Genomic DNA, 14,492 nt, shown 5'->3' on the forward strand with positions numbered 1-14,492 from the left:
GGACAATGGCATGAGGGCAAGGACGGGCAACAATTTCCTTTCAAGAGTTATGTTGACTAAGGAATAATTTATCAAAAATTGCATGATAACAGTTAATGGGTCCCAAGCTAACAATGAGTGAGTTAGAGCTATCTTACATCCTCGTATATTTTTTTTCATCCCAAGGTGGCATGGAACAGGGAATTATTAATTATTAGCTTATTATGTTTACATATTGCAATAATAATAATATAGTAATAAAATTTAATATAATTATAATATTAAAAGCAGAAACTGATTCAGCAATGCACTATGGGTGCAAAAAGGCAGTTCTAGGTTATTTCAGTAGAAGTATAGTTTCCAAATTGTGGGAGAAAACAGTTCCACTCTATTCTGCAATTGTCTTGATTGCCGTGTCAGCTTCTGGCCACCAAAGTTAAAGAGAGCATCACACAGGATGTAACAAGTGTAAATAAGGGCAGTGAGAATAGGAGTAAGTTCACTGAAGAGACATTGAACTGGAAAAAAAATGGGGTGGGGTATATTATAGCTCTCCCAAGGTACCTAAAAGGGTGTCACCTAAGGAGCTGTGACCTCTTGTTGATTATCCCAAGTCCAAAGTTTTAGGAAGGCAGGATGTAAAACAACAGCAACAATTCCTTCCTAATAGTAGAACCAGTGATTTTAGAAAGCTGAAATGTTCAGATGGCATCTAGATAGAGATCCATTGAGGATACTTTAATTTGGATTAAGCTGGGAGTTGATGGCCTCAAATGGACCCTTCCAACTATCAGAATACATTTCAGTTTCCCTAGCTGCTGTTCAGTGTTCAGTGGAATTGAAATGCCAAGTGACCAAGCCATCAGGAGCCATCAGGAAGAAGCCTTCAAGTATCTGGGCATTTTACAGTTGGAAGACATCAAGCATGGACAAGTTAAAAATGTGATTAGTAAAGAATACATCCAAAGAGTGAGAAAACTGCTAAAGACAAAATTGAACAGTGGAAACACCATCAAACCTATCAATACCTGGGCCATACCTGTTATTCAATACACTGCTGGAATTATTAATGGGACACAAGCTGATCTAGACAGTTTGGACTGAAAAACAAGAAAACCAATGACTACTCACTATGCATTACATCCCTGTAGCAATATTGATAGATTATACCTGCCCTGCAGAAATGGAGGCAGGGTTTACTTCCAGTCAAACAAACTGTCGAAAAAGAAAAGCATGCCATGGCTGATTATGTCAAATACAATCAAGAACAAGCACTGATACAAGTTAAAAATTGAAACTTACTGAATGTACAGGAAACAATGTGTGAATATTGAAATAAGGCGATAAAAACACGAACAGAATGCTGGCAAGGAAAAGCATTGCATGGTCAATTTCTACAAAAGATCAAGGGGAAAGTGGATAAAGATAAAACCTGCAATGGCTGACAACTGGAACATTAAAAAAAGAAACTAAAGGCTTGGCTTTGGCTGCTCAAGAGCAAGCTATCTGAACTAGAAGGCCAGAACTGAAAAATCATCAAAGGATTCGAAGTGCAGATTGTGCAAAGAAGCAGAAGAAGCAGTAGATCATATATTTAGCTCATGCAAGAAGATCGCACAGACTGACTATAAACAACAACATAAAACAGTCACCAAACAGATTCACTGGAACATCTGTAAATATTATCATTTCCCAGTAATGAAAAATTGGTGGGAACTGTTAATATGTTTTCTACTACAGATTAAGGTAACTATGGTAACTAATCATTTTGGCTGAGTGAAGCGGTTGAATTTAATTGTCCCCTTTTCAATTGTTAATTTTTGCACCTGGGGGGAAGAACTTGCCTGGACTTGTTTTAGTTTCAGTTTCCCTTCTGTGTAGGCATGTAGAGAGTTAAGCAGCTCTCATTGAGAGCCTGTAAGAATGCAGAAGCTTTTAAATATGTTTTGCTTTCTGTAAATAAAATTATTTTTATAGAAATGCCTGGTGTGTGACTTTTCTGATTTCTCCTGGGCCAAAGGCTTTCCTAGCAATCTGCCAACAGGAACATCTAGTTGGAAATAAGCAGGTTAAAATATTGTGGGATTTCCAAATACAAACTGATAGTCTTAGCATGTAACACCATATTTAACTCTGGTTGAAAAGAAGGAAGAGTGGATAATTGATGTGGCAATACCAGGGGATTGTAGAATAGAAAACAAAGGATTGGAGAAGATCACAAAGTATCAAGATCTGAAAATCAAAGTTGAAGGATTATGGCATAAACCAGCAGTGGTGGTCCCAGTGGTTATCAGCACACTGGATGCCATTCCAAAAAATCTTGGACAGCGCTTAGAAAATCTGCACATTGACAGAATTCCCAACTGTCAATTACAAAAGGCCCCACTGCTTGGATCCTCACATACTGTATACTACGCCAATACATTATGACATCCTAGGTTTTTGGGAAGAACGTGATGCGAATGAAGGCCAACACCAGCTACAGAATTGGCAGCTGTGATTTCATATTTTTGTATATAATATAATAATAATAAAATAAAGATCTCTCAGTGATTTATAATAAAGCATAGAAACCACACATAAAGGTTAACTTTTTCTGGTGGTCTGAACTGATTGCTTGCAGGAAATTTAAAATTAGGCTGAGGGCCATGTGATGATGAGTTAGATTTTCTAGTGAATAGTTTTTAATTATTGGAAAAAGAGATGAAGATATTTTAGCCTAAGCCTATATTTACTGAAGAATTTTCCCCTCCTTCTTCGAGACATAGAATTGTATTTGTTATAGTATATCATATGTTGTTGCTAGCATTTGTCCCACTTAGTTGCAGGGTCCAATTGTTTTGCCTGCACTGGGCTGCAGTTCACACAACAGAGCTATCAATGTGTGATGCAACAAGGGATTTTGTTTCTCAGCTGGCTTTTTGCAGAGCCTGACATGGATTCAGGCTGCTATTATTTATAAAAACAAGGACAGGAACAACACAGTAACCATATTTTGACCTTAGAAAGTGGTATCAACTTAGATGAAATAAATGAAGGTACTGGGAAACTATTATTAATTTAATTCTCACACCAAATTAAAGAGGTTATCACAAGGAACAAGCAAACTTCCTCATCATGACTGGGTAAGGATAGACTGTTTTATCACTTGAATTATCCAACATATAATTCTAGCATAACATCACTCAATAAGTACAAATGGCTGTGCTTATATAACTCACCTCAATCCACATTCACATGCATTCCCAACCTTAAGAAGCATTTTAAACTTCCCTATTGCACAAAAGCAGACCGTGAGAAAAATGGATGGACTGTGGAATTTTAACATAGAAGGGTGAAGAATTCTACCCATTTGTTGATTTTCAGAAGCCTTCTTGAGTTAATACAATTGCAATATGACTAGGCATTGTTATGAGTTTTCAGAAACCGGGCCCAAATTATTGATTCCCTCAAAATGTTTTAATAGTGTTTACCTTTCTCTTACTCCCAGGAATAAAACTATGTGTATTTATTTCAGACAGCATCATGGAGTAATTAAATGGGGATTGGAATAGAGAGATTCAGATCAAAATATTACACAGCCACAAGGCAAGATTGCTGTTAAATTAGCTAACCTCATTGTCTGTTGATTAACAGTGCAATCCTATACATAAATATGAAGAAGTGGGGATTTCTGCCTATGGCTTATCCTGCAAAAATTATAGCATGTTCTTATTGGTCTCGCTCCCCAAATATTAATGTTGGCATTCTAAAACATCATATGTACTAAAATGTGGCCATTCACGACAAACAGGCTCAGGATAGCCAGCTGATCTCCCACTATCAGAAAAGCATATCATTTTTCTGTTTTCAGAGTCTTGCACTATGTCTGTAACTGAAATCCAGATGGACAATCTTTTAGATATATCTGAAATAAATATACCTATTAAGAAACATCGCTATGAAGAAAAATACTCCTTAACAGGTAATAAATTGAGTAGCAAGTGGGCATAGGCATAATAGGAGGCATTTGGATTCTATTTAACCTGTGCCATTTCCCTTGCTGGCTATTAACATGTTATTGCTATGTTAAGAGTATGGGAACAGGAGTAAGTGTCCTTGTTTCATTTCAAACAAAGAAGCCAGCCTTATTTATCTAGTAAATGGCCTTCCTATATTCTATGGTACTATGTATTTCATAGTCCAGGCCTGGGAACATATGAGATATTGCTCTGATGCTGGAATTCTTTGAATAAGCCATTAGCCAGCAATTTCCTTATGAATTTCATCCCTCTTGCTTTAAAGTTCCTAGATATCCAGATGAACATCAACATTTAAAAGGTTTTGGATGATAGTTGTTCATGTAGAAAAAGCCAAACATAACTAGCATATGGCTGCTTAATATCGTGAACTTGCATACATTCTAGACTAAAAAGATAGCGAATACTTGCATTTTTGAATTATTATGTTTCTACCTCTCAAGCATCTGTACAAAGCAACAAATATACTAAAGAGACTGGTTAAGATGCAATAACAGCTTAAAGTATATTTCCGAAAATGCTGAATTTTGCTTTGTAATGGATTAATCACTTTCCTGCTCATTAAGGAAGGGTATTGTGTCTTGCTGGTGTATTCAGTAAGAATAAATTATCGCAGCTCTTCAAGTTACAGGATTTCCTTTATTCTGTTTCTTTACTTTTTTGTGGGTTGGCTATGGGATGGGATTTGGAATATAAATGTGTACAACTTCCTATGGTTTTCATTTTTTCAGTTCACTTGATGTATATGTGTGGTTGCAAAATGAGTACTCATGGAATTATAGATTGAACTATTTCAAGGGACTTTTTTGCAGTGTTTAATAGATAGACATATGCTCTTCTGCACACATTTTTCCCCTGTGTTTTATCAATATTCAATTTTCACACTGACAATAAAGAGGTGAGAAATTACTCAGATGCACTAAATGAACTGGGAATTATAAGATCTGCTCATATGTAGAACTCACTACCAAAACTGAAATTAAAAAATGAGGACATCTTCAAATATAAGTTATGTAAATCCAGAGTGGCTACTGAGAATAATTAAGTAGCACTCATAGACCATAGATGTGCTGTTTCAAGGGGAGTGCAAAGCCATCCCAAACAGGAGGAGATTTCATCCCAGAGTTCAGGTTCCTATTTCTCCAGAACATCTTAGTCTTGTCTGGATTTGTTTTCTTCTTGAATCCTTGTAACAAACTTAAGCAGCAGAAAGAGGTGTAAGTGCTTCCCAGCATTCAGAGGATGAAGAGAGTAGAGCTGGGTGTCATCAGCCTACTGTACCTACTGGGGTACAGTAGGTACAGTTTCAAAGTTTCAGGGGCAATGGTGTGTTTTAACCAGTCTGTCTTCCACTTATGTGTTTATTGTTTATACATAATTTTAATCAATTTGGTTTTAAACATTTTTGTATTGTATGTAATATTACTTTTATGACTTGCAGGGCCACCTATCCCTGTTGGTTTCTGCCAGTCCCACTAGATCTGACAGGGTGGGCATGCTCCAGGTCCCTTTGGTGAAACAGTGTTGCTTGGCAAGGCCTCAGAGGTATGTCCTCTCTGTCTTGACAGCTGTCTTATGGAACAGACTCCTCCTGGAGGCATGGATGGCCTCAACCCTCCTGGCCTTCAGGAAAGCATCAAAGACCTGGCTTTCCCCCCAAGCAGTGGGACTGGGGTCTTGATGGAGCTGGCAAGGTGCAGTTGATTTATGGATGCGGGTTTTATTGTGGCCTTAATGCTGTTTTTCACTTCAACAGGTTTTTATTTAAATAGTTGTTCATAATTGTATCATGTTTTCACTCTTGTAGGGACGCGGTGGCGCTGCGGGTTAAACCGCTGCGCTGCTGAGCTTGCCGATCGGAAGGTTGGCGGTCCGAATCCGCGCGACGGGGTGAGCTCCCGTGGCTAGTCCCAGCTCCTGCTCACCTAGCAGTTCGAAAACATGCAAATGTGAGTAGATCAATAGGTACCGCTTCGGCGGGAAGGTAACGGCGTTCCGTGTCGTCATGCCGGCCACATGACCACGGACGGGTCTACAGACAACATCGGCTCTAACGGCTTAGAAACGGAGATGAGCACCGCCCCCTAGAGTCGGACACGACTGGACTTTACGTCAAGGGAAACCTTTACCTTTACCTTTCACTCTTGTTCACTGCCCAGAGTTCCTTCTGGTACATAGGCCACCATATAATCAGGGCTGCAACTAGGGTCTTTGTCACCCGGGGCAAACATAGATTCTGTGCTCATTTTGGCTCCCCACCAGCGCAGCGCCCAGGGCACATGCCCTGCTTGCCCCCTCCAGTTGTGGCCCTGCATATAATTTTTTTTTTACATATGTGTGTGTGTGTGTGTATAAAATGAGAGAGAGAGAAAGAGAGAGTTTCTTACTCTTTAGAACTTGGGCCCCAGCAAGGCACCTTGTTGTCAGCTCTTTGAGATTGTCACGATCAGGAAACAGACTCTATAAGGAGATAAGAACTAAGCTTTACTGAAATAGGTTTTTTAAACAGAATCTTGCAGGTCTCTGTGATATTCCTCTGGTCCCTCTTATACCCCAGGCAGTCAGGGAGGAGCCAGCCTAAGTTTCTTCCTAATACTACTTCCTTTCCCAGCGATTAAGAATGCTTCTGCCCTTTTTCTTTCTGTAACAGCTTCTGAATATTTCCTTCAAGGCCATCCCATCTCCACGGCTCTCAACTCCTGCTGACATATTACTTGGTGCCCACCAAGTTCTTTGCTTTACTGAATTTAATTTTTTAAAGATTTTTTAAATTAAAAATAATAATGGGAAACTAGGGTGCTGCAAAATAAAGCACTTTATTTACTTAGATCAGCCTTTCTCAGCCTTTTGACCCTGGAGGAACCCTTGAAATATTTTTCAGGCCTCGGGGAACCCCTGCACATTCCGGCTCAAATATAGGCCAGAAGTTACAAAATTATTAGATTCGTTACATGGGTAGGCCTGTATATATACCATGTTCTTAAACTAAAAATAAAGAATGAAACTTACCTCTTTAATGTGAAGTTGCCTGAATTTGAAATATTTTTTTAAAAATAAATCATGATCTCCCACGGAGCCCCTAGTGACCTTACATGGAACCCTAGGGTTCCACGGAACCCTGGTTGAGAAACTCTGACTTAGATTATTTAGCTGCTGAACTTTCATAATCATGATGCCACATAGTGTACATAAAATTTTAAAAAATACATCAACAAACAAATGAAATTCATAAATCAATCCATCAAACAGCATGCAGTCAGGGCTCACCAATCATACAATCTGCCTCCTAGAAGATGGGCACATATATTGTACTGGCCTGATGTCTGGGGGGAAAAGCCAAGTTTTTAAAGCTTTCCTGAAGGCTAACAGAGTTGGGGCCATCCAAATCTTTTGATTGAACCCCAAACTCCAGAGGCAGTTTTGGAAAATAAAATGGGTGGCTGTGGCCCAGTTTGTTTGTTTATCTTCTGGTATATGAAGATTTTGAGACTGGTTGCACCCAGTAATGCAATCATTTTGTGACAATGCCCATAATGTACCATCAAGATTTCAGTTGTACCCATTGACTCAGCCACTGAGAACTCCTGCTTTAGACCAATGAATACCTGGCCAGATTTTGATATTCAAATATCATTCCAAGCATTTATTTCATTAATGATGAAACATATTTTCATAATTGAGCCTAGAAACATGGATTAACAGTATGAAGTCTATTATTTAATAGCATTGCTGTATACAGTTAAGGAAAGTTAAATGTATGGATGGTTCTTAGAACCATGAGGGATACTTATCTCAGTGAAACAGTGCTTGTTAATGGAATATAAGCATTTCCCATCTGGTCCAGCCAATTCACTTGGGTCCATCAATTGTTGTTTAAAGGAAATAAGAAGCATGCCATCTGGGTGAATAGTCCCCTTACCAAAGGGATATGTAAATCCCCTACAAACACTTCCTGTCCTTCAGGAAGGATAACTGCTCTTTATAGGAACTCAGGGGAAGAGTGTCACAGCCAGCAAAAAAATGAGGGATATATAAATTTCAGTCAATTTGTCTCACCCACTTTCATAATCAGTCCTAGTTGTTAAACTAAAGAACATAACCTTGTTTATACTTTGCCCTAATGAAATGTGCACTCTGAATTTAAAATGTCTATGTGCAGTAAGAAGTGTTTATATTACCATTTCTTTATAGGTTTAGAGGCAGAAAGAGATTTGTGACACCAGATTTAGTTTAAATTCATCATATATGCAATTCTGAATTCGAAGCAAAACAAATCTTAATCTTAAATGCACTCGTTGATTTATCTCTGAGCATTTGTCTTCCTGATCTTCCAAAGTTTCAGCCTTGGGAGATAGTTGGCGTACCTCCAACAGTATGCTTGGAGAAGCATTGGCTGGTCAAGACCTGAAATCAGGACAGCATGAAGTCTTGTGTTTTCTGCTGTTCTCTGCTTTTTCTGTACCAGGTCCTAAACTGAATATGAAGGGAAAGTAGAAGTTAAAATGTCTTTACCAAACTGCTACTTGCTGAAAATGTTCCTGTTGTCTTGATGGAGGAATCCACCTAGATATGTAGCCTTTACTGAAAAGGAAAAGTCTGGAACACAATCTTTACTAACCATGGCAGTGTCCTTATCAGAAGAGAATGAGATGAACACAGGTGGAGGCACTGGGTGCAGACGTAGCATTCACCCAGCTGACCTCAAAAACTCTGCTGATGTTCCCTTCTGTTGGAAGAAGACAGAACAACATCTGCCATATAACCTATCCTTGAGTCCATAACCAGCCTGGTATGAATGCCCACTTTGTGTACTAAAGGGAGATTCAGCTACCAGCATCCTCAGTTGCTCTACCTGGGCAGGAAAAGGGGCATTTTGTCTTTCATCTTAGCTAGCCAGTCTTGGGTCAGTCCTGCTGTGAGTGCTGAGTTTTAAACATTTCCACAAATGTTTAAAGGTAGAGTGGAAAGTGTAAGAGAAACATAGCTGTATTCTATAAAATCTCTCTTCACTGCTGAGATTGCTATTAAATCTGCCTAAAGCATTCAGCATGTTTTCCAATTTGTAGGAAGAATAATTCTGAAAGAAAAGGGGAGTATGGGGAATGGAAAACTCAGATCTTTCTTCTGTTGAATTCTAATTTAACTTTAAGGGCATTTTGCCAGCCATTTGCAGTTATAGGTAAAAGTCATTGAAATTATGCTAGTGTTTCATTTTTTATTTTATTTATTTATTTATTTTTCAAATTTTGCCACCACCCATCTCCCCCCAAAAGAAGGGAGTTTTGCTAAGCTGGAGTCTCCCTCTCTCTTACTCAGGATGGGTCCCTATTGCTAAGTCAAAGTGCTATCCACCCACCCATGAGTCAGTAGAAAACTGTACCTGCCTGAAATTTACGGTCCCCATTTCCAATCCTTGACCTGACAGTGTTGGCCCTGTTCCCAGTCAGTGCACTTACTTCGCTTCCATTCAAGGTTGTGGATGATGACCTAATAGAGTTTACATAGTTAGAGGCTGCCCTTGGATGGTGTCAAAATAACAAGAAAAGCATTACTTAATGACCATTTGTTTAGTGATCATCCAGAGTTACAATGGCGCTGAAAAAAACGACTTTCGACTGTTCCTCGCACTTACGACCATTGCCGCATCCCTGTAGTCACATGATTGCGATTTGAGCACTTGGCAACTGTCACACATTTATGATGGTTGCAGCATCCCATGGTCACGTGATCACCATTTTCAATCTTCCCAGCCAGCTTCCAATAAGCAAAATCAATAGGGAACTGCATAACAACCATGTGATTCACTTAACCACCACCGCAAAAATGGTCATAACATCTGGTCTGGATTTGCTTAACAATTGCATCACTTAGTGACTTAAATTATGGTCTCAATTGTGGTTGTTAAGTGAGGACAACCTGTACAGCAGAACTGTCTCATTCATGGACTGGGAATGAGATTAAGGCAAAATCATGGGGACATGCCAGGAAAAAAAGATGTTGCCAGGGCATGTTGATACTGTGGTTAGGTGCAAGTGGAAAAAAAAGCTCTCAGAGAGAGAAAAGATTTCCATTTATTTATTTATTTATTTATTATTCAAATTTAATTACCGCCCATCTCCCCCAAGAGAGGGACTCTGGGCGGTTTACAATAAAATCAAACTCTGAACAGAAACATTAAAATCTCATAAAACCAGACACATTACAATTATCATAAAATGCAATAAATAAATATAAAATCCAATTCATTTGGAACTACAAAACATCATTTCCGAATCCAGTGTTTGCCACATAATTCTACTGGAGGATGATACTGTGGATCCCTTCATTACACCACATCCCCATCAAGCTATGAGTTATGCTGTTGGGAAGTACACTGTCAGTGGGTCAACCTTGATGGGTAGATCATAGGTGAGGAATCAAACTAAATGCCATCCACTGAAGAGGGAAATGGCAACTCATTCCAATATTTTTCAAGAAAACCAAATGGACATTCACAGCAAGGTCTGTATCAATATGATACTGAAAAGTACCCAATATGCTGCTGGGGAAGAGCAGAGGGCATGGTTGAGTACCACGGGTGCTTATGATGTATCGGGGTTAAAGCCAAAATGCTGTCCACTGTTGATGTGGCCAGAGGCATTAGGAAAGATAGACGCTGTAAAGATATAAATACCACTGGTTTGTGAAATGTTAAAAGCATGAGCCAAAGCAAACTTGAGCCCATGTCAGAACAGAATTGTCCAGACTGTGCACTGACATTCTGAGAATTAGCAAACTGAAATGGACATTTTTATCCTGTTTTCTCTCAGAGGGCCTCTAAAATGGAAATAACCTTAATAGGAAAACAACCCCAGCCTGTTTTATTCGTAAACTTTCAGGAGAAATTGGGGGGTTGGCAAATGTTAAATACCTCCTCTTGCTCTCAGTAGTTTTTCCTAGAAATGTTCCCTGCCCTTCACTAGTAATGAAGTAAACTCATTATCCCACCTTCATCTCATTAAGTATCTGTAATTTCATCTCAATTCATCATCATTAAAACAATCAAGTATTCCTGCACTGCCATTACAAGTGCCAGAATCCCACTGTATCTATGCTGGGAAAAATTTCATCACATGATTACTGCAGTTTCTAAAAAAATACAGGCTGCTAATTCTGTGCAACACACTTACTTGCAGCACAACAGATTAGTGTAAATAAGGAATTAGAGTCTTTTAACCTTATTTCATGTTATATCAAGCCAAGCCTACAGTATGTGGGCACTGGGGAAACCACAAAAGTATTTTAAAAAAATGCAGCGGGAGAAATTATATCTTAATCCTTTAAATAAATATTTTAATAAAAATGGTTTTATAGTAATGCCTATTAGTTGAAGTCAGATTTCACATTTATTTCCCCCAAAGAGATATGTCTTAAGATTATGACACTTGAAGTAATAAAAATTAAGTAAACAGGCCTTGTTTAAAGCCATATACATGAAATTATAGAATTACAGTATAGAAAAAGCAGGTGAGGAAAACGTGAAGGATAGACATAGACAGAAAGAAGGCAGAACAGAAGGCAGAAGGGTCACTAACATTGTACTTTAAGTGACATTTGTTAACCTGTTTGTTTTAACCAAATAAAATGGCACTGCTTTTCAAGGCCTGCAAGGGGATCCTGCTTGTTTAAATCACAGCAGCAGCAATTAATTTTTATATTGCCAAAACTGAAAGGCAGAAGAGAAAAGAACAGAAAAGAAAAAAGAATGGGGCTTTCTGGAGTATTATGAAGTCACACTTTAAGAGATCCAGTCAGGCCTTGCTATACGGTATAGCAGCATCAGGGTAAGGAAAGGGGGAAAGAGATGGTTTTTTCCACTCTAGGCTAACCCACAATAGGGAAGAGGGTGGTGGTTTCAACAGAATGGTTATACTTGCACAATACATTTGACCCACGGTTGACTTGGCCTGGGTAAACTTAATCTAATTTTCAGGATCTGTATAACATACTGAACCGTAAACTACCCACACAGGAATGGGTTTGCAAACAGGGCTGAAATGTGTTTGTCTATAATCCAGAGTGCCAAGTAACACAGTCTGTGCATTACAGAAAAACTGTGTCAGTCTAGTTGTCACCTTGTTATGTCTCCCTGAAATTATAGAAAAGGGAGGGCTTGTGGGGGAAGAGGGACTTGCAAGAACGATGACAAATTCTACAACAGAAGTTTGCTGTCTGAAAAGTTAGGATGTCACAGGAGCAGGCCTGGAACAGCTTTACCACCTGGTTTTGCTAATAGTAAAACTTCCTCTTGCAGATTAATCACTATGCCTTACAAATACGTATGCCTTTTTTAAAAAAAATGCTATTATCTAGGGAATAGAAATAGGGAGTTAAAATTCAATTTAGAAAAACAACAACCCTGCTTGAATAATTTGGAAGAACAGTGGGTTCTTGTCTTTTTAATCCCCTGGAATTGTTTCCTTTACCTGGAAAATGTATTTGCCACAGCAATTTCAAAAGGAGATCCCTTGGTGATTTTCAGAAAGGAGGTGGTCCTCATCTCCAAGAAAACCAAATGGGGCCTATAACAAATGAACAAAGAGTTTCTTAATTTGAGGAACGATCAAGATATGCAGGCAGTCAAAGGTTATGGCAGGGTGTTTACAAATTTCTGATAGGTGCAGCATGCTATTTAAAACTGGAGCTATATCTCACTGGCATTCAAAAACATGCAGAGTTTGTAACAATAAGAATTAGTGTCAGCTTAAACTTGAGTTATTTTTATGCACATACCTGTAGATTAGACCTCAGGCAGAGGATAAATTTCTATCAAGTGCTGGAATAATTCTACTACATCACAATACTGTACGAGAGCTAGCGCATCAAATGCTCTTATATTTACAGATGTAGGGATTCCTAATATATAACTGGATAGGAGATCACTAGAAGCCTTGATATTTTACCTAACTTTATTCAATCAGTCACTTTACATCAGGTATTATAATACAGTTTGACTGTGTGGACCATAACAAGTTATGACTAATATTACGAAGAATAGGAATTCCAGAGCACTTAATTGTACTCATGAAGAACCTGTACACGGATCAAGAGGCAGTCGTTAGAACAGAAAACGGTGATGCCGAGTGGTTCAAAATTGGAAAAGGTGTGTGGCAAGGTTGTATACTTTCACTCTACTTATTCAATATATATGCTGAACAAATAATTTGAGAAGCAGGAATGTATGAAGAAGAACCGAGTATCAGAATCAGTGGAAGGCTCATTAATAACCTGTGATAGGCAGATGATAAAACTTTGCTTGCTGGAAATGAAGAAGACTTTAATTACTTGCTGATGAAGATCGAAGACTGTAGTCAGCAATACAGACTACACCTGAATGTGAAGCAGACAATTCTCACAAATGGACCAATAAACAATGTCATAATAAATGGAGAAGAAATTGAAGTCGTCAACAGCATCAGTCTACTCAGATCAACGACCAATGCCAAGGGAAGTAATAATCAAGAAATCAAACGACGTATTGTGCTGGGAAAATCTGCCATCAAAGACCTATCTAAAGTTTTCAGAAGTAAAGATGTCAGTTTAAAAACAAAGGTGTGTCTGACTCACGCCATAGTCTTCTCAATTGTCACATATGTCTGTGAAAGTTGGACATTAAAAGAGGAAGATAGAAGAAGAATTGATGTATTTGAATTGTGGTGTTGGCGAAGATTACTGAAAATACCATGGACTGCCAGAAGAACAAACAAATCAGTTTTAGAAGAAATACAACCAAAATGCTCCCTAGAGGCGAAGATAACTAGGCTTAGACTCTCATACTTTGGGCACATCGTCAGGAAAGACCGATCGCTTGAAAAGGACATCATGTTTGGTAAAGTCGAGGGCCAGCAGAAAAGAGGAAGACCTTCAGTGCGACGGATTGATACAGTTACTGCAACAATGGATGCAAACATTGGAACAGGCACATGGCGCAAGACCGAACAGCGTTTCGTTCTGTTATACATAGGGTCACCATGAGTTGTAAATGACTCAACAGCAACTAACAACAACTATAACACAATGTTTGAATTATTTGAATTTTTCAACCATTTTTTCCTAGCATGTGTCAGCCCTTCAAGGTAGACCAGACTAATCAACCAATGCCACATAGGTCAGGATTACTTTTATTGTAACAGCTATAGTAACAGAATCTTGCAAGTCTGAATGTGCTTCCCTCCTCCCTCCCTTTATCTTCATGTGAACTAGGAAAGGGCTTGTCTGAGACTTTTCTCAAATTATTTTCTTGGCCCAGGCTCAAGCCTCATTTATCTGACCACTGCCTTGGTAGCAGCTCTTCCTCCTGTCCTTCAAGGCCATTCCCTATGCCCTCTAGAGCATGACACATTTTGTGGATGTAATTAAAAAGTCAAAAGTCCTGGTGCAATTAAATGCAGGAAAAGACTTGATTCACTTGAACTCAGCTCCTAGTTACCTACAGGTAGTCTTCACTTAACAACC

The 14,492-nt window shown here is 38.7% G+C and overlaps 1 long non-coding RNA gene across 1 annotated transcript in view; it reads right to left on the bottom strand.

Annotated features, from left to right (window-relative positions):
- Positions 1-5,829: 5,829 nt before the first annotated feature.
- The window catches only part of LOC134492532 (uncharacterized), a 349,089-nt gene continuing 340,426 nt past the window's right edge, over positions 5,830-14,492 (bottom strand). The window contains exon 3 of the long non-coding RNA XR_010067457.1: positions 5,830-5,923. This is a non-coding gene — a long non-coding RNA (uncharacterized LOC134492532). The remainder of the gene's footprint in view (positions 5,924-14,492) is intronic.

This window comes from Candoia aspera, chromosome 2 (genome assembly GCF_035149785.1).
Source record: "Candoia aspera isolate rCanAsp1 chromosome 2, rCanAsp1.hap2, whole genome shotgun sequence".
In the NCBI taxonomy this organism is placed as follows: domain Eukaryota; kingdom Metazoa; phylum Chordata; class Lepidosauria; order Squamata; family Boidae; genus Candoia; species Candoia aspera.